The 21,435-nt window shown below is 40.9% G+C and overlaps 1 long non-coding RNA gene across 3 annotated transcripts in view; it reads left to right on the top strand.

Moving 5' to 3' along the window:
- Window positions 1–21,435, top strand: part of LOC131836564 (uncharacterized) — a 125,779-nt gene that overhangs the window by 63,753 nt on the left and 40,591 nt on the right. Inside the window, exon 1 of one of the 3 annotated variants that reach the window (XR_009355675.1) lies at window positions 6,758–6,869. The exons of the other annotated variants lie outside the window; for them this stretch is intronic. This is a non-coding gene — a long non-coding RNA (uncharacterized LOC131836564). Of the gene's footprint in view, window positions 1–6,757; window positions 6,870–21,435 lie in introns of those variants that run through there. 3 annotated transcript variants of the gene reach the window in all.

The raw sequence follows: 21,435 nt of genomic DNA, 5'->3' as shown, positions 1-21,435 counted from the left end.
GAATCAGTTGTTTGCTAGAGCATGTCCAGGTAGTCTGGAGCCAGGAGAGACAGTGGGGGAATATGCAGGGCCCAGAAGGAGCTAGGCACTGAAGATGCCTCAATCCCACCCCTGCCTTTGGTATTAGCATAAATGTGAAGAATTTCCTTTCTGGGATATGGATTAGAGATTTGGACAAAGGACTCCAGTTGGCTCTCACTTTTTTTTTTTTTTAATTATGTCAGTCACCATACAGTACATCATTAGTTTTTGATGTAGTTCCATGATTCATTATTTGCTTCTAACACTCAGTGCTCTTTGTAACATGTACCCTTAATATCCATCACTGGGCTAACCCATCCCCCCATCATCTCCCCTCTGAAACCCTGAGATTGTTTCCCAGAGTCAATAGTCTCTCATGACTCAACTCCCTCTCTGATTTTCTCCTCTTCAGTTTTCCCTTCCTTCCCCTAATGTCCTCTGTGCTATTCCTTATGTTCCACATAGGAGTGAAACCACATAATAATTGTCTTCTCTGCTTGACTTATTTCACTCAGCATAATTCCCTCCAGTTCCATCCATGTTGATGCAAATGGTGGGTATTTATCCTTTCTGATGGCTGAGTAATATTCTGTGGTATATATGAACCACATCTTCTTTATCCATTTGTCTGTTGAAGGGCATCTCAGCTCCTTCCACACTTTGGCTATTGTGGAAATTGCTGCTATGAACATTGGGGTGCTTGTGCCCCTCCTTTTCACTACATTTGTAACTTTGGGGTAAATGCCCTTTAGAACAATTTCTGGGTCATAGGGTAGCTCTATTTTTAACTTTTTGAGGAACTTCCATACTGTTTTCCAAAGTGGCTGCACCAACTTGCATTCCCACCAACAGTGTAAGAGGGTTCCCCTTTCTCTACATCCTCTCCAACATTTGTTCTTTCCTGCCTTTTTAATTTTTGCCATTCTAACTGGTGTAAGAAGGTATCTCAATGTGATTTTGATTTTAATTTCCCTGATGACTAATGATGGTGAACATTTTTTCACGTGTCTGTTAGCCATTTGTATGTCTTCTTCGGGCAAGTGTCTGTTCATGTCCTCTGCCCATTTCTTGATGGACTATTTGATTTTTGGGTTTGAGTTTGATAAGTTCTTTATAGATCTTGGATATCAGCCCTTTATCTGTAGGGTCATTTGCAAATATCTTCTTCCATTCCATGGGCTGCTTCTTAGTTTTGTTAACTATTTCCTTTGCTGTGCAGAAGCTTTTTATCTTGATGAAATCCCAAAAGTTCATTTTTGCTTTTGTTTCCCTTGCCTTTGGAGATATGTTTTGCAAGAAGTTACTGTGGCCAATGTCAAAAATGTTACTTCTTATGTTCTCCTCTAAAATTTTGATGGATTCCTGTCTTACATTGAGGTCTTTAATCCATTTAGAGTTTTTCTTTGCATATGGTGTAAGAGAATGGTCAAGTTTCATTCTTCCATATATAGCTGCCCAATTTTCCCAGCACCATTTATTGGAGAGACCCTCCCCCCCCCCCCATTGGATATTTTTTCCTGGTTTGTCAAAGATTTGTTGAGCATAGAGTTGAGGGTCTATTTATGGGCTCTCTGTTCTATTCCATTGATCTCTGTGTCTGGTTTTTTTTGTGCCAGTATCACACTCTCTTGGTGATAGCAGCTTTATAATATAGCTTGATCAGGCAATGTGATGTCTCCGGCTTTGTTTTTCTTTTTCAACATTTCCTTGGAAATTCAGGGTCTTTTCTGGTTCCATACAATTTTTAGGGTTGTTTGTTCTGGCTCTTTTAAAAATGAAGGATGGTGTTGAAAGTATAGATTGCTCTGGGCAGCATAGACATTTTCACAATATTTATTCTTCCAATCCATAAGCATGGAATGTTTTTCCATCTTTTTGTGCCTTCTTCCATTTCTTTTTTAAATGTTCTGTAGTTTCTAGAGTACAGATCCTTTACCACTCTGGTTAGGTTTATTCCTAGCTATCTTATGGGTTTTGGTGCTATTGTAAATGGAATTTATTCTCTATTTTCTCTTTCTACAGTTACATTGTTCGTATATAGAAAAGCAACTGATTTCTGTGCATTGATATTGTGTCTTGCCACATTACTGAATTGCTGTACAGCTCTCACGTCTTATCTGCTCCATCCTCTCTCAGCTCAGCCTCGCAGAGTTCTGAACTTCCATCTCCACCCTTGTAGTTTGTTACTCATGTTCTCCAGCTTGCCTTCAGCTTGACACCCTAGTTACCTATGAGTAACCCAGCTTCCCGGGCCCCTGGAGACCAGAAACACATGGCTTCCCTCTTCCTGCCCCTACTTCCCATCCCAACCCCATGGAGTGTCTTCCCTTTTCTCTCTCCCCATCTTCTCTTTCCTTGGCCCTGGAGGTGGTTTTCTTCAGCTCTCACCTCAGCACAGATAGTTTAGCAAGAGGGGAAGACAGAGGGATGAGGACAGGGTGAAACCCAAGGACTCTGCTGCTCTCTTTGTCTGTGGCCCTCCCAGGTCCTGCTTCGAGTTCTCCCCAGTACCTCATGTTACCTCAGGTCTCCACCCAGGCACCACCCAGGCACCAACACCTGGTAACCATGGACACCTCTGGTAACCTTGGTCTTCAGGTTTCTCTCAAATATCTACATCTGCCAATTCGCCATTAAGTGTGAAGAGGGTAGGTAAAAGAATATCTGTGTGAGGATTTTGGTCTTTCTCCATGAGATCTCACTGAAAACAGAATGAGGCACATAGGACAGCTTTTTTAATCCTGGGTCAGCCTCCCCTTTATTACCACGTAGGAAAACACTTAGAATCCCTTTTTTTTTTTTTTTTTTTTTTAAACTTACTTTGGGCAGAGAATATGAGGAATAAGAGAAAATAAGAGGGAAGGCTCTAGAACTAGTTTTTTCCTCAATGGAAAGGTAGCAAAGGTTTTCACAGATACAGGTAGCTAGTCCCTGGGGTCACTGGGAGAAAAGGGATGGCAGGGGTCAGTCCTCTGAGAGTTAACTAGACCAGTTATTTTCACCAGAGTTCCTATCCTCAGCCTTTATAAGGATGGCAATGTATTCTCCTGGGCTTTAGGCACTAAAGGATCAAATACACTTGGACCTAGATGTGAATGCGTGAAGTATGGCTGTGAAATATTGTCCCAGCCACAGCAAGGAGGAAACCATTCTCCTTTCCATAGGATAGTCCGGAGGGCGACCGACTGTTGTACTGATGGTTGACCACCAGGGGGCAGAAGAAGATAAAAGTTCTCCTCAGAAAACTCCTTGAGCATTGGAATATTGGCCTCCCTAGTTCTTTTCCAGCTTTCTGTCTATGTATGCTCTGTTTCAGGCTAACTCCCTCAAGGGAGGTTTTAGAGGAAATTACCGTGCTATCTTTGAAGCAGGAAGGTTGAGCAATGATTCTGAAGGTGTGGTTCCCAGATTCCTGGGGGTCACTGAGACCTTTTCAGGGAAGATATGAAGTCAAACTATTTTCACACCAATATCATGACTCAAAATACTGGCACCAAGCTCTTAGTAGTTAGTGGATTCTTCATCATCACACATTTGCAAAAGGGGGAAGGGGAGGAATTCTACCTAAGAATGGCCTTAATCAAGCAGTGAAATTATTAATTTTATCAAATGTTGACCCTCGAATTCATGTTCTTTTAATATTCAGTGTGACAAAATAGGAGTACACATAAAACAGTCTTGTTGCATTTCAAAGTAGAATGATCATCTTGAAGAAAAATGCTCATGCAGCCTGAAGAGGAGTCCCTTTTTTTGGTAACACCATTTTTACTTTAAAAAAATAATAATAATTAAAAGGTCTGGCAAACAAATTATGGTTTTTCAAACTTCAATATTTGGCAGATATTTTCTCAGAAATAAAGTGTATTCCTTTAAGGACTACAACTAACAGTATTTGTGCCAGTATTTGTGATAAAATTTGAGCTTTCAAGTGAAAATTAGAAATCCAGAAAACTTGCATCTGTCACAGTGAGTTTCACGGGTTCTCCATATCTGAAGACTTTTCTGTTTAATTTGATGATGGTGGCGATACTAATGAATTTGATGGTTTATATTGCATAATTAAATGTACCCCAAATTTGGAGATCTGTATAACTTAGCAAATCACTGTATTACCTCATGTATGGTAAAAGGTCTATTCAAAGTGCAAGATAGCTCAGTGGATTTCAATGTTACAGTACAAAAAATTTCATTGATATGGTGTGAGATTCTACATTGTTACTAATCTTTAAGAAACTAACATTCGACAGTTAGGTGAAGTATAAGAGATCAAGAGCCATGCAGAATGCTTGGCTGGCTCAGTCAGAAGAACATGTGATTCTTGATCTTGGGTGTGTGAGTTTGAGCCCCAGGTTGGGTATAGAGATTACTAAAAATAAATAAATTAATTCATTAACAAAATTTAAAAGAAAGAAAGAAAGAGCCACAAGTAATCAGAGAAGCTGTTGAAATACCTCTTCCTTTTCCAGTTACTTATCTGGGTGAGGCTGGATTTTTTTGACATGCTTCAACCTAAACAATAGAGCACAAACAGACTGAATATAGAAGCAGGCATATGAGACTCTGATAACCAATAACCACAAACTCTACTATGTTTTGAATAGACATTCAAGGGATTGTATATCTTGATTTGTTCCCTGTCATTTAATTACTACAGAGAAACTTGGCTTCCTTCTCTGTCTACAAACTTTCCTCTTTAGAAAACAAAATACCTTGGCCAAGATAATTTTACTAGGCTTTGCTATCAGCAGTATGATTCTTTCGCCTTACACTGTAAATATTTTGTCATTTATAAATATCACACACTCAAATACCAGCACAGCCTGCTCAAATACCCTAAGGAAAATGAGGTCAAGATGGGATTTACCCTTAGTCAGAGAGCAGCTAGCCAGAGCCTAACAAAAACCCTGGCTTTATGACTCAGGGTTGTTTGCTGCCTCATTACACTACTTACTCTGGAAAGTAGTTCTCCACAGGCAGTTTGTTAGAGGAGGGAGGGGAGAAATGAAAGAGGCCAGTCAATTCTGCATTTGAGAAAGACCAAATGTATCATACCCATAGGCAGGACTGAAGAGAGTGGGACTCTTGGGTGAGGTAGGAGGCAGGTCCAAACTACACGCAAACAGTTCTGATTCTTTATTCAAGTGACTCGGAATTGTGGGAATAGGGAGAAAATCCTATTTGCTTCATATTCAGAGATTGTGGTACTTTTCTTTGAAGCCTCAAGAGGGCACTAGAGTTTTTAATCTCTGCCAAGTAAGAAAAGTAGCCTGATAACTAACTGGTAGTGGGGTACTGGGCTTCCTTTTATTTTTTTGTTTCTGTTTTTTTATTTGTTAGAGATTTTTATTCTTAAGTAATCTCTAAACCAAGCATGGGCTCAAACTCACAACCCCAAGATTAAAGGTCCCGTGCTGTACCAACTGAGCCAACCAATGTCTGGGCATCCATTTAAATTGCTGTATCTTCGCTCTAGCCATTTGGTATAGTTTTGTTCCAAGTATAAACAGACAAGCAGAGTAAAATCAAGGGAGGGAAGCTATGTGTACAGTCAGAATGAAGATTTTTCTAGAAGCAGAGGAGTTTATTCTTCTGTTTATTGTTTTCCTCCTTTATATGACTAAAGACTGGGCAACTTGAACAATATTTACATTTGTATGGTTTCTCTCAGTTTTCAGAGTAGTTTCATAACATTTGTCCATCGAGCCTCAGAAGCTTAGGTCTACCAGGAAAATAGGCCAGGTGTTCCCGGTGTGTGGCGCCTCTTGTAAGCAGAATTGTTTAAAAGGGAAATAAAAGGTCCCTCTAGACTGCCTGTACAATGAGCTGATGGGATGGAGAGGAACTACCCCAGGCAGCACCCCCCCACCCACCCACCCACAGGTCCAGTACCACTGTCCACTTGGAGAAGAGGAAGCAGCAGACCTCAGCACTCAACAGACCAAGGAACTAGTGTTTCTGATTCAGGTCATTCGGAGCATAGCTTGAGAATGTGTATTTTAATCAAATTCCCAGTAGATATTTCTGGTCACGGGACAACACTTTGAGAATCCCTGCTTTAATTCATACCATATATGTTTGCAGAATTGGTCCACAACCTTGTTGCAGGATGGGTGGCATCCATGTCCATGAAGGGACCCACCTTTTATGAATGGCCCTTTTTAAGGCTGAGGAAGATGAGTAGGGATTAAGTGATTTGCCCAAGGTTGCATTGATAGAGATTTGGTATAGTCTGAAGTTGCAAGGTCTTTTCTAAGGCTATTAGTCTTTTGTAACTTTCTTTACTAGCAGACATAGATGATTGGCAACTGTTACGAAGTGTTCAATAAACATATGTTTAGTTGAACTTTTGGCTGAGCATGATCTCCTCTAGGAAAGGAGAAAGAATCCTTCTTATTTTTATTCAAGAAATCCTTCTTATTTTTATTCAAAGTTACTTGATTTTATTCAAGTATATCCTCCTTATACTTGAGAACATCAAGGATAGAAACATAAAATACTTAATTTCAGCTCTTTAGAAGAGCATGTCTACATTAAATGCTGTTGGGCTCTAAAGATAGTCAGTTTCAACACAAATTAATAAAAAACATTTTTTATGTTCACTGTGAGAAATCTCTCCGCTGGGGCTGTAAATAAGATCTGGTCTTTGACTTAAAGGAATGTCTAGTTTAGTGGGAAAAAGCAGAATGTTCATAATTAACTCCAGTGTTACACCAGATGGAATGTGATATGTATAACATGGAGCTCTGAACTATACAGAGCAGGGAGCCAGAGGAGAGAAAGAAGTTTCACTTCGCAGCATTAATGAAAGATTTGTGGAGTATGTGGCATCCGAACTGAACCTCTAAAAGGTAAGAGGATCTTGTCTGTTAAAGATAAAGGGGAAGAATCTTCCGGGCAGAGAAAATTGCATGGGAAAGGATGCAGGTAAGCCCTGCGCTTGCTGGAGGAGTAAATACTTTTCCATGTGGCCTGGGAAGGGCACAGCCATGCAGGGTGCGATACCACTGAAATGTCAGTGGAACAGTCCGGAATGATGGGGCAGTTTTCGGCCAGAAGAGACATGATCAGAGGCGAGCTGTGGAGAAGGTAGCTGTGGGAGGTGGCAGTATGGGGGATAGGTAGAAGGGACGAGAAGAGTACCAGCTAGGAGGACACTACAGATTTGACATGAGTGAGAGAATGGATTTTGAGTCTTTGGTGGTAAACTTGGTTTTGAACCGGGTTTCAACTTACTACCTCTCTTACCTTGGGCAAAATGTAACTCTCTTCGGACTTCAGTTTTCTCATCTGTGAAGAGAGGGTCAATGCTGGCTAAAGTCTGTCTGCTGCAAACTTTCTGTGATTCTGGGCATCTGATTTGTCCTCTGTAGCAAATCTCATTCTGGATGACTTGGGTCACTTTTTAATCCTTCGATTATGCTAACATGATTGTGGCTCCATCTGGAATCATGAAGTTGAAATAAAATACAACTGAAGGTCCCACTGATCTGGCCATAGTTTGGGGTAGCAGTGTGAAGATGGAGTTTTTATTCAAAACTGTCTTATTTAGAACTTGCTTCAACCATATCAACTTCTCAAGTAGGGCTGATTTGCAACAGAAAATTTTGTCTTGCTGAGTTTACAAACTCATGGGACAGGAAGAAGATTTCAACTCTGAAAATGTGGTAGGTTACTTAGGTTACTTCTTATAAACACAAGGGTTTACATCAGGGGTAGAGACCAGATTTCATGATGATGACTGGAAATATTAGGGAACAGATGAATCACATAATATATTGCTTTGGCCGGAAATTGAATGTATCCTACTGTTAAGAGTTTATCTCAAAATGTTTTGTGAAATTTAAGGGAGCTGGAGGAACCCTCAGCCCAAGGTGTGGGATATCATGGTCTATGTAGCATAGCCTCCAGCCAGAAGACCAAATGTGGCCTTTTGTTCTCTCCTGGGGGATGGGAAGGCTATGGAAAACAATGCTCTGGCCATGGTGAAGATTCAAGGGAGTAAAAATGAATCATCGCAGGCCGCCAGGAAACACTAGGAGTTCTCTAAATGGGGACAAGGGTCAAGGGACATCTGGAGACGGGTCCAGGCCCTGTACCTTGGGTGGGAGGAAAGGGAGTGAAGGGAAACACCAGCTGGTGGGGGAGATAGATGGAAGCTGGAGAAAAGGACACGGGCAGCAGGCCTGACGCTTGCACCCAGCAACCACCGCAAAGGAACAAATCCAAAGGCAGTGAGCTTATGCTGGTTTCCTGTGGTGTCCCTTAGGGAGTGTTCTTTTCTTTTTTTCCCCTTTGAGTTGCCTCTGGTGATTTCTTAATCAGCTGCCCCAGCCCCCAGTCTCCACCCTTTGCAGTGTCATCTGCCTAAAAATGTGGAGAATGCAGCAACTATTCACGCGTGTCGGAAGGGCTCTGGGAATTATGAGGCTGCACGTGTAGCCTGCCACACAAAGGGTCTCCAACCAGCAGGCTGGGAACACAAACTGCTGCCCTAGGCAAGGGAGGTTCAAGGGTCAAGGGACATCTGGAGACGGGTCCAGGCCCTAAACTGAGACTTTGGAAGAATTTCAGACACATCCTGCTCCGTGCTGGACCTTGAGGCATGGGGTTTGGGCTGGATTCTCTCTTGCTTCTTGTGTTTCCTTAATTAAATGAGTTACTTTTTAAGCATCCTATCTCTCCAATTATTTCAGGCATCATTAGTGTTCTAAATAAAGCTTTTTGAAAACTTTTTTGTTAATGGCATTTTCAAACAAACAAACAAACACAAGAGAGGATAGTATATTGAACCTGTACCACCTTGCTTCAGTAGTTATCAATATTTTGCCAAATTTGTTTCAGTTATGTCTCCTCCACTTTTTCTTTTTATCTAGAATATATGGTATTGAAGCAAATACCAAATATCATATCATATCATTTCAATTATAAAAATTTCAGAATGTATTTTTTTTTAAAGATTTTATTATTTATTTATTTGACAGAGAGAAATCACAAGTAGATGGAGAGGCAGGCAGAGAGAGAGAGGGAAGCAGGCTCCCTGCTGAGCAGAGAGCCCGATGCGGGACTCGATCCCAGGACCCCGAGATCATGACCTGAGCCGAAGGCAGCGGCTTAACCCACTGAGCCACCCAGGTGCCCCCAGAATGTATTTTTTAAGTAAGGTGTAAGCCCAACATGGGTCTTGAACTCAAGACCCTGAGATCAAGCGTCCCATGCTCTACCAACTGAGTCAACCAGGAACCCTAGACAAGGACTCTTTCTTTAAACATAACAATACTATCATATATTATATATAATAAAATTAGTAATTTTTAAAATATCATGTAATAGTGGACAAAGACCAAATACATTTCTTATTATACCACAGAATCCAAACAAGATCCACACATAATATATATTGGTTCCTTTCTCTCTCTTTCTCTTTTTTTAAGATATTTATTTGTAGGAGAGACTGGGTCTTATGTTTCCATAGAATTTCCCACATCCTAGATTTGGCTCATTGCATCCTTGTGGTATTTTCCCCAGGATCCCTACTTCCTTTTCATTAGGAAATGTTATTTAGAGACTACCATCTGGGCATGAGGGATATTCTTTGCCAATGAATTGTCATTGTTGTATAGAGTTTTCAGAGCAAATAGCAAGAAAATATTTATTTTTAAAAATGAGAAAAACTAAGTTCCTAATATTTCCATTTTGAATTCATGGTTGCAGGGTTTTTACTTAAGTTACTTGATTTTATATTTGTATCTTATTTCTTCGTTGCTGAAAAACTTGGCTTCTATGATATTAACATAATTACTTACTAACTCTAGTTCACGGCATGTTCAGCATAGGTTAAGATTTTCTTGCAGTAGTTCTGTGGGAGCAGTATTTTCTCTTATGTCTCTGAGGATATCAATTACAGTTCCTTTTCGCATTAGTCTTTTCTTTATTCCCTTTATTGTTTCATTTTCACTACCTAGAGTTTCTTAAATATCAGATGAATCTTGGGTATTGATTCAAAAATAAGAGATACTAAAACATCAGTATTACTAATAACAGTAAGATTACTAAAATAAGAGTATAAAATCAAAGAAATTAAGTGAAAATATCATAATCTTCCATTTCAATAGGAAATATCAGTATGAATTAATTTTTTCCTTAAAATAAATAAAAAATACATATTTCATTGCTCTGTCCTTAAAAAGTCTGAGAAGCAACGATAATTCTGTAGTAATAGGAACAAAAAGCATTCAGATTCTGGTCTCTAAACACCATTTCCCACTAAGAGAAACCAGAACTCTTTGAAAAAGTGCCTGATTCCAAGTCCAGGGCAGGAAATTAACAGGTAAATCTGGGACACCATTTTTATGTCAAGGAAGAAATAAAGAAGTCTTTCAAAACAAATGGAATCACATCAAAAGGACACAAAAGCCCCCTTTGAGATTCCCATTTGCCAAAGATGGGGCAATTTGAGCATGAAAAAGAATCACATATATAAAAATTACTGAGTTTATAATGGTTTTCAAAAATACTTCATTGGTCATCTTTGGAGGTTGCTAGGGTACCAAGTCATTACTCAAAAATGTATTGAGAGGGAAAATATGAAAGATTTATCCTGCCTTTCCTGTATGTACTGTATTTCAGTGTAACCAAATTTTTGATGTGGAAAAAGTCCTTGTAGAGTAATTCCAACCAGTGAATGCAGAAAAAAAGACGACAGAATTCAAAAAGCATCATTTTGGACCCCCTAATGATCTAGGCAATGATCGTTATCAGTGTTTGCTAAAACAATTATGTTAAAAGTAGACGAAGAACTTCATAATGGAAATGTTATCTGAACCCACTGATCCATCTTGGCATCATTAAAACAATTGGATTATATAATGATGTCTTATAGTAGGAAAAACACAACACCACTTAGGAAAATCCTGAATGACATATTCTATGAGTCAGGTGAGCTAGTTTCTCCATAAAACAATGGCATAATAAAAAGAAGTATGGTGGCACCTGGGTGGCTCAGTGGGTTAAAGCCTCTGCCTTTGGCTTGGGTCATGATCCCAGGGTCCTGGGATCAAGCCCCAAATCGTTCTCTCTGCTCAGCGGGGAGCCTGCTTCCTCCTCTCTCTCTGCCTGCTTCTCTGCCTACTTGTGATCTCTCTCTGTGTGTCAAATAAATAAATAAAATCTTAAAAAAAAAAAAGAAGTATGAATCGCTAGAGAATAAAAGATATTTATGAGATACAACAACCAAATCCAATATATGGATCTTGTTTGAATCATGCTTTGAACAAACTCACTATAAAATACATCTCTGAGATAATGACGGAAACTTGAATATAGGCTTGGGATTCAGTTATATAAAAGAATTATTTTAAGTTGTATTATAATGGCATAAGTAACATTTTTAAAAGTTTTGATCAGCAAAAGATAGATGCATATTAAAGTATTTCTAGATGAGTTTAAAAATTGGTGAAACTTGGGGCACCTGGTTGGCTCAGTCGTTGGGCCTCTGCCTTCAGCTCAGGTCATGATCCCAGGGTTCTGGGATTGAGCGCCACATAGGGCTCTGCTCAGCGGGGAGCCTGCTTCCCTCTCTGCCTGCCTCTCTGCCTACTTGTGATCTCTGTCTGTCAAATAAATAAATAAATAAATCTTTAAAAAAATTGGTGAAACTGGGTAGTAGGTACATGTGAGTTCCTTATACTGTTCTTTCTACTACAAAGTTCAAAATTTTCTACCATTTAGGTTTTTTAAAAATAAAGAAAAAGAAAAGTTCTTGGTGAATAGTTGAAATCTAAGTTATTTCCAAATAAGAATAGTTTTAAAAACAATAGGAAAAACAAATCTTGTTTAACATAGAACAGGGGCAAAAGAAGAAAACTGGATATCTCCAAAAGAAAATTTAAATGAACAAAACAATCTGACAAACCATCTCCTCTACTTCTGTCTTGCTTGATTTCTCTGTTGTCACTACCAGTGTTCTAGATCTCAACTCCCTCTCTTCCATATGATTCCGGTAACATACAAATTGTGATTTTTCTGACTCTTTCTTCCTAAAACTATCCCCCTCTGTCTGTATTTGTAATGCCACGTAATCCATGCCATGGTGCAATTTCCCACAATTAATGTGATTTGTAGGACTTCAGTTTGTCTTCCGTGGTTAGGGGTTAGATTTATTTTTCCTACAGTCACTAACAGAGGCACCTGAATTGCACAAGGAAATCCTGTTTGGATCATAGTCCAGGTTGGGGCACAGCTCACTCCTTCTAAGCTAGGTTGGCTCTTCTCCAGTGGTGAATCTTGACTTTGTCACTTCTTCCCTGACGTGGAAATTTGAGGCCTCTTTTTCTCCCAAGCCTATTATCCACCATTTACTTACTATAGTGACTTTAGGCAGAAACAAATTTTTGATTTCTGAAAACTAGCCTTTTTCACAACACCGCTAACTTGGCTGTCTGAAGAATGAGAACTCTCCCAGTACAAACTTCTCCTTCTTTTCAGAGGCAAGGGCTAGGGCTGGGGTGGGGTGGGGAGGGGGGGAGAAACAAATGAGCCTTGTGTTCTGCCCTTAAGGTCAACAGATTGAATGTGGCCTTGTGTGTGTCGTGAATGTACAGTACATGACATCATGCATATTCAGTGGCTTTTCCAGCTGACAGAGTCCCACTCATAACCAAAACTCTCTTTTTAAAAAGACTCTCCTCTGACTTTTGAGATTATTTTTCTATCCTGGTGCTTCTCTCTCGCTCTCTTTTTTTTTTTTTTTTTTTTCTGTCATGGCCATGATTCTTCTTCCTTCTGACTTGCTCTCTTTTTCCCCATCTCCTCTCCTCAATTCTGGGCTCCTTTTTCCGTCCTTTCCTTTCATTTCCTCTCCTTGACTTTCCCTGCTGTCCCTTCCCACCTTTTTCCTCTCCCTGTGGTCCTTTCCATTCTTCAAGCATAAATCTAATGAAGACACCTGACCTCAACTTCCAGTTTCAGGAGGGTAAATTGAAACCTTCTCTATCACTTTCACCCACATTCCAATCCTGCCTCTCCAACAGACTAATTGGTATTTATATTTGGAGACCCCATTCCTAAATCCAAAATAAAACTTGGAATCTCCCAAAGAGATTCTTCCTCCCATTTTCTTCCATGTTGTGAGGGACACTTCTGGTCTCCAAGTTACCCAGACGTGGAGCCTCATACCCACCTCTTATTCTTTCCTTAACCAGTCTATTGAGACATGGTTATTCTCTCAATCTTTGAAATGCATTTTTTGCCCATCCTTCCTCACCATTTCTACCAGCACCACAGTGATCTGGGCCCTTGTTGTGCTGCATTATAATAATGACTCCTCTACAGTCTATTCCCCCCTTTATTCACTTTTTCCCTTGGGTTCCCTGTACCCAGCGTCATCCCAGACGATTCTTGCTCAAACAGTGCATGGCTTATACCATACCTAAAATGTTTTGTGAATATCTAAACTTCTCTGTAGGAACCCACACCCTCAGGCTGGCATTTGAAACTTTCCGTAATCATTTCTACCCAATGGGCCCCACCTTCTCTCTATCCAGCATAGCGTCCTCCTGGCTCTGTATACGCTGTTTGTTTCCTGTTCAAACCTTTCCTTATCTCATCCTCATTTCAGATGCCACACTGCTTCCTCTCCACTGATCTGTGACCCATCCATTCTCCAAGTCCCTGTGAAGACCCTCTGACTTCAGATGGATTTATGGATGAAAGATAAGATGCCCGGCTTTGCTTTAAGAATCCAGTGGCCAATGGGCAAGTATATATGAGATGACCTGGACACAGGTCGCCATGTTAGGTATACAGGGGTTCCTTAACCTATTCTCTGTCTTTTGTATATGGCTGAAATCTCCCATTATAAAAAGTTTAAAACTAAAAATGAAATAGAAGCTAGGAGTCTGGTTTTGAAACATGGTGTCCTAGACAAGCAGGACTCATCAGCTGTGGGGGAGGATTCCAGCAGACTGTCAAGTTGGTCTTGGGGAGGACTGGTGGAAAAGAGGAGGCTGGTCTTTTTTTTTAATTTTTTAACTGTGATGCCAGTAATTTGTGAGGAGTCCTGTAGTTTGCATTTGGATGACTTTTCAGTATGCTTGCACCTTTTGATTTGACCTAAGAAAGCACTAATAGGTTTTGAATGTTGCCTGTGTGTTTGAGAGACCTGAAGTCATTAATATAAGATCTAATATCAAAATTAGAAGCCAAGTAACTTGTGCAGAAGGAATACAAGAAAACTCTGGGTGGTTTGGTAAGCAAAATTAGGGTGGGTACATATGCTAGATTTTCTGGTTTTCTGACATTGTAATAAAATTTTTTTGTTGTGCTCTTCAGTTTTCAGTAGGAAGACCAGTAGGCTGGTCTTCACATAACGGCCTATAAAATTAGATTCTACAAGATTTTTGTCTGTTCTGTTTGTTACTGTACCTCGCCTATAGAATGTTCCTGGCCTTCCATAGTATTTGTTGAATTAATTTTGGAGTCAATAGATGGTCTGTAAGTCAAGATAGGTCTGAGAACAGCCTGCAAATCCGTTCTGTCAAAGAAAATAGCCGTGTTTCTCTTGGGCTCTCAGTCCGTTCACAGTGTACTACAAAAGTACAGATAAAGGCATCAGAAAGCTCATCTATGCAAAAGGTTGTCATTGTGCACTTCCCATGCTTCGTGTGTGAATAAAATAGAGAACAAGGAAGTCTCTACCTTCGGGGGCTTCTGTGGTAGAGGAGGTACAGACAAGAAAATGCATGGTCCGGAGAGATAAATGCAGATGAGGTACATAGTGTCGCGAGAGGACAGAAGAGGCACCCCTGACTCTGGAGGCCCAGGAAGGCTGAAAGCGGAAGGATAAATAGACGTTTGCCTTGTGAAAAGGGAAGGAAAAGCTGTTTCAAGCAGAGAAAGCGGCTTGGAGAAGAGAGGAACAAATGACAGAAGTTTGCGGAGGGTGGATCCTGGAACAAAGGGGACCAGGCAGAGCAGCTGTGCCAGATAAGACTGGACAAGAACAGAGAAGCCGGATCTTACAGAGTATTGGAGGCTAATTTAAGGAATGTGAACTCAATATAAAAAGCCAAGAGAAGACCTTGAAAAGTTCTGGAGAATCTAGAGTGACATACTCAGATTTTGCATTTTAGGAAGTCCCCTCTGGCTAAAGTTTGGAGAATGGATGGGAGGGTGGCAACAGTGGAACCTTGAGATAGCAGAAAGAGTTACAAAGCTGTGGGGTCTTTTTTTCCGTGGGGTTGGGGGAGAGCATGCACTAGGGTTGGGGGGTAAGAAGGAGGTAGGGGTGGAGGGAGAGAGAGAGCATGGAATCTTAAGCAGCCTTCATGCCCAGTGCAGAGGTGCCGGGTTCCATCTCACAACCTGAGATCATGACCTAAGCCAAAAAAATCAGGAGCCAGATACTAAGCTGACTGAGACCCCTAGAGGCCCCTCTAGAGAGCAGTGATGGCAACCTTGCCTATGGGTGGATGGGGTGTGGGGGAAGGCATGATACAGACATATCTGGGTGGATGGGAAGGTCCTTCTTCAAAATAGGAAACGAGGAAATCTGTGTGGCCTTTCCCCACTCTAATGTAAGTGTTTTTCCCAAATTGCTTTTATTTGGGAAAATAAAGAAATGTCTCAAAAATGTTCCTACTGTATAGGGCATGCCAGTTTAGGAACAGAGGGCAATGTGAAGAAGGGGAAAGACCAGCTGGTGGTCAGCGAATGAAAAAGCTGAGTTCTGGTCCATAAGTATTGCTTTCATCATTCGCTAACTTCATTTCCTCCTACATACATTCTTCTACTTCTTTAGTTCATTGTATCCTTCATAAAGGTTGAGTTTCTTGAGTACTTTCTATATATCGGCTGTGGGCTTATCTGTGTGGTTGAGATTCCCAGTCAGATTCTCTGTCACATCTGTTTGTAGGGTCTGCCTGGAAGAGAGGCAAGAGTTGTCCCAGTGACGTGCTTGCATTCTGGTCTGCTTTCAGGAAGAGGGAGGACAGGATGTGTCCCCTGGCAGGGTACCCTACTGGCTTGTTAGATGTTAGCACTCACCATTCCCCGCAAAGGTCATCAGCCACCTGCTGCCCTGTCTCTGACACTCCATCTCTGCTGCCTGGCTCCTGTAACTATGACAGGAGCTCCTGTCACTCTACCCTGCCTCTTGCGCAGGACCCCTTCTGCCTCAAGTTTAGACAGCTCCCACGTGTACACCCCCTTAGTGGGATTCAACTTTTCTCAGCCATGACCACAGATTTCCCTTTCAATCCAATCTTCTCAGTTTTTATTCCTTTTCAAAAAGGATTTTATTTTTAATTAATCTTTACACCCAACGTGGGGCTCGAACTTGCAACCCTGAGATCAAGAGTCCCATGTTCTATCGAATGAGCCACCCAGGAGCCCCTGAATTTTTATTCTTTAAGTTATTTGTGACCAAAGTCTTATCTTTCTTTCTTTTTTTTTTTTTTTTTTTTTTTGACGGTACTAAAAAAGCATCCTGCTTGATCCTTGAATTGTTTTAAGAAATATTTCATAGAATAGATTCATTGGGCAGGTGTGTTTCAGGAGGAAATAGTTTTTCCGTTAAGTGTTGTCCAAAAGTGACTTAGGAAGTATTGAAGCAGACAGGAAAACTATAAAAATTCTTTGTCAAGGCAGTTCTGAATAAGAACAACAGATCCAAAAGATACATTTTCAAAGGAGTTGAAACCAGCAGTGAAATTTTATATTCACTTTATTGACAGCTGAAGTTCAGTCTCCAATGCATTTTCCATCCTTCTCTGATACTGTCGTTCTGAGGCTTTTCTACGGTAGACATCATAGAAGGTATCCTGGCCCACACGCAGTTTAATCATGATCCACTCCACCGTTCCTCCCAGGACAAAAAAAAAAAGGCAGGAACCTGTAGACGCGGAATCGATTCTTTCTGGGCACCCACTGCAGGACCCGCTTCACCTGGGCCCGTGCTACGTCAGCCCTGACCCGCAGCCTGGCGCGTCCTGAGCTCTCTTATCTCGTTTTTAAACACAATTATTTCTAGGAATTTGGAAGAAACTGTAACTTGCACTTGGTCCACCATTTTGAAATGGAAGTCTCTTCTCTGGCTAAACCACCCATGTATCTCAGAAGGCAATCTTTGACGGTCACTGGGATTTATGTTTATTCACCCATCTTTGCTGAAATGAACAGAGGACATGGAAATTTGGTTAGAAAGCAGGAACAATGTATTTTGTTAAAGCCGATTTCTTATTAATACCTGAATAGGGACTCAGAAGTTTGTATTCAAAAGAGTATTTTTTGCTCATTGGGAAATAGGTCACTCAAATTCAGAAACGCACGCAATGTCAGAAAAATATCTCTATTTGCCTTTTGGGGTTTGGAATCATATACTCTCCAAATGAGTGAATTTCAAGCCCTTGTTGCTGACAGAGCTGCCTCCTCTGGGCTGAGAAATGGTTTGGTTCCAGGCAGCTGGAGAATTTATGGACATCTGAATCCAATCTAGCTGAGCAGGAGAGAAGCTTGGGAAGGAGACAGCCAGGTGCATGACAAAATTAAGACTATAGCTGGAGAGAGGGGATTCCATGAGGGGGAGGGTCAGTCTCAGGGGCTGAGTCAGCAGGACAGAGAGGATTCCAAGGCCTCTGGAATTCTGGTTGGGCGTTGGTGGTGAAAGGAAATTTTGGCTTTGCTCCTCTAGGAAGGGACAGACCCTGTTGAAAGTAATTCCTGTCAGAGGCTACTCTCTATTTCATGGAAAAAAATGGAAAAGGGGAAAACAATTGCAAGGTCCTGAATGAAGACAAAAAGTATTCATTTGCATATTTGTTTGTTTAGAGTGTTTTAGTGTATTCAGGTACAATGTAAACAGAAACAGGATTGAATAAGTTAGTTAAGAAACCATTGCTTTGTTTCCTTTCAAGAAATGGGATAAAAAGATTCAGGACCACCTGACCATGTTCTAAGATTTAAATGAGTGTGGTCTGCAAAGGGTGGGAGCAGGATATGGTGGGGACAGGGTGTACTGACCATGGAAGTATTAAGTGAGGTGCTTGAACTTCAGGGCTCTCTGGAAGGACCCCTGACAATGTGTTCACTTGGTCATATGCTTTTGTGAACTTGTGAAATTTGCAGAAGTAAAAGGAATGTCTCCCACCCTGACTTCCCTCCATCACCATCCTTTCGTATCATGTGGTGGCTAAGGGTATTTCAGAATCTGACTAAAGGGGTGTCAGAGCAAAGATACAGTGAATTTGGTTCAGTGTAATGTATTTACTTAGTTTGCAGGCACTTCTGGGTATAGTTCTTTCCAGCAGTTTGTAGGAGTGGCTTTCTGGAATGCTTTTTAAAAAATTTTTTTTATTTTAATTGAGATATAACTCCTATTACCATAAAATTGAACCTTTTAAAGCATATAATTCAGTTATTTTAGTATATTCACAAAGCTGTGCAACTGTCACAACTATTTGATCCTGGGACATTTTCACACCCCATCCTCCCAAAGATACCCCATTAGTCACTCTCCATTCTCTCCTTCTTGCAATGCCAACCAGCTCCTGATCTCTTAATCCCCTCCTAATCTACTTTCTATCTCTATAAATTTGCCTATTCTGGTCATTTCTTATAAATGAAATCATACAATATGTGGTCTTTTGTGTCTGGCTTTTTTTTTTTTTTTACTTAGAACAATGTTTTCAAGGCTCATTCATGTTATAGCATGAATCAGAACTGTATTCATTTTTATGACTAAATAATACTCCATTTTGTTCATCCATTCATCAGCTGGTAGCCATTTCGGTTATTTCCAGTTGTGCTCCTCCTGACCAAGGTGTGAACTCAGCAACCATGAAGGTCCAGGGCCAGTGGTAGTCTCACGGAGGTAGCAGAGTGCCCACTGTTGAAAGCGTGGAGGGCTATGGAAGAGAAACACTTTGAAATATACAGTCAGAAGCTATCATATTAGAGGAATAACTATATCTATCTCTTCTCCATACAGAAATGATATTAGAAAATTATTGTCAAAAAAAGAGGTTTTCAAAATTCGTGCAGCCAGAAAATGTAGAAAGACCTATAGAAGTGTGTCAAGTAGTTGGTTAATTTAAAAAAATTTGGGGGTGGGGTTGTTTTGGTACAGTTTTGTTGCTGATCAGTTTTTTTCAAAACATGAACTTTAACACTTTTAAATATAAGTTTACATTTGTAATTTTGATTTCCTTTCTCAAAGCCCCTAAATCATTAATTGTAAGCCCCACAAAATCAGGATCCTCCTTGCCATTAAGAATACTTTTAACACCTTCACTTTTTTCCTTTTCTTTTCTTTCTTTCTCTCTCTCTCTCTCTCTTCTTTTTTTTTTTTTTTTCATAGTACTACTTCGAGGTGGCCAGGAGCCTGTGTGAGAGATTTCTTTCTAGGCAGTGAGATGGCAAGTTGCTCATTTTGTTGCTTTCCACCTTCTTGTCCGTTCTTTTCTTTCTCAGCTCAGGAACACTTTCAGGAAAAATTAGCTCAGGCAATACCTTTTTACCTCATTAAATATGCAATACCTTGAAGATTTCTATGATTGAATATTGTTAAGCCAATATTGACCTCTAGGCTCCCTTCCTTCTGGGGCAGAATCTATTTCCCCGCCCGGCCGCTTCCCTTAGTGGGCTTGGTCATGTGGCTCACTTTGGTCAATAGGGCGTAGACAGAAGTCCACGTGACAGTTCTGCGTGCCAGAAGCCCTATTAGATCACGTTGTGGAAGCCCGAGGTCCTTCAGCGTGGGTCCTGTAAGAAGATGCACAGAGAGATGTGCATCCTTCTGAATCCCATGTTCAGCCGTTGGAGAGCTGCGGCCCCTGACCTGCAGACCGTGAGTGAGAAACATTTCCCGTCTGAGCCACTGAGTTGGGGGTTGTCTGAAACACAGTGGAGCCGTCTGAGCCACTGAGTTGGGGGTTGTCTGAAATACAGTGGAGCTGCCCCGGGAGCCCACCAGTACAGATGCACATGCCCAACCCGAACAGCAGAGCCAACATCGTTTCTCTCTCAGCAAGCGGCTGAGCTTGGTCCTATCGCTCAAACTTCCAAGATCCTTGACAGCAGACCCGGCGCTCTACCACCTTCCCAGGTTCCTAATTTAGCATGCTTTCCCCTTTCAAGGAAATCCGTTTCTGGGTTGAGGACATGCCTCCTTTTTCCCACCTCCGTTTAGCTATAATTTTAAGTACAAGTCATTTCATTGTTTCTCCTCTCTATAATAGCATTTTCGTCATTTCAATTAAACTGCTTCCAAAAAGCCACCCACTGGACTTCTCCTACCCGCTAATCTACAACTTCAGTTTGACACCCCAGTCAAAAATAAGGAAAACTCTGGAACTCTTTGATGGAGCAGTTGCACTTCTCTGGACTACTTGACCTCAGGACCCCTACCCATCTCAGTGCCCCATGACTCCCCCCAAAACTCATCTTCCCAAACCCTGTCTTGTTATGCCTCAGCCCCCCAGGGCTCTTAGAACAGACCTGAAAACAGAGCACATTTCTCAAGGAGAAGCAAAAGAATGAATGAGAATATGACTCCTGCCAAGCCTGGGGCTTGCCACCTCTAAGCACAGAATGAACCATGAACAGTCCCTTTGAACTTACAAGGAAACTATAAAGGAAATTAAAAAGGCCTTTAGGATACTTGACTTGCAGAAGGGCAAATCTAACTTCCTTTCTACTTTTTCTCCATCTGCAACTCTGTCCCTCAGAGATTTGGAGAGGGTCTTTTGTTACTTTTTTTTTTCTTTAATGTCTAGAGAAATGGCTCAGCTTTCAAAGTAGAATTATTAAAATAATTTTGGTTTAAGATGTAAAACCTTTCACTTTTTCCAAGCCATCAACTCTCCCTGAATTTCCTAAGTTCTCATAAACTTTAGGTATTGCCTTTCGTCCCTCCTCCTTAGCTACGCTGTTGGAATAACAACAGGTTGGAGGGACATAATTCCTTTTGATTGGGTTTGGGGGTGAGGGGATGAAAAGGTGGGGAGAGAGAGACTAGGCAGTGACATGGAAATGGGATCCTGATTTTACTGTCTACTTGACATGGCTGACATTTTTTGTGCTGATGTCTTTAAGTCTTTTATCTGTTTTATCTATTTATAAAAATCCTTTTAAGAACAATTAAAAGCTTAATTTAATGACTATAACATGCAGAAAGGAAAGAGAAAAAGCAGCTCCAGATCCTGAGAAGTCTTCAAAAAAGATAAGCTCTGTCTGTACTTGGTGAAAAATAATGCTTTCAGATTTCCATTATAAGAACATCTGTGCAGGGACGCCTGGGTGGCTCAGTGGGTTAAGCAGCTGCCTTTGGCTCAGGTCATGATCCCAGCGTCCTGGGATCGAGTCCCACATCGGGCTCCTTGCTCAGCAGGGAGCCTGCTTCTCCCTCTGCTTCTGCCTGCT

Source organism: Mustela lutreola, chromosome 7 (genome assembly GCF_030435805.1).
Source record: "Mustela lutreola isolate mMusLut2 chromosome 7, mMusLut2.pri, whole genome shotgun sequence".
NCBI classification, from domain to species: domain Eukaryota; kingdom Metazoa; phylum Chordata; class Mammalia; order Carnivora; family Mustelidae; genus Mustela; species Mustela lutreola.
The sequence above is the reverse complement of the archived record's forward strand: the minus strand, read 5'-3'. Positions and strand labels throughout refer to the sequence as shown.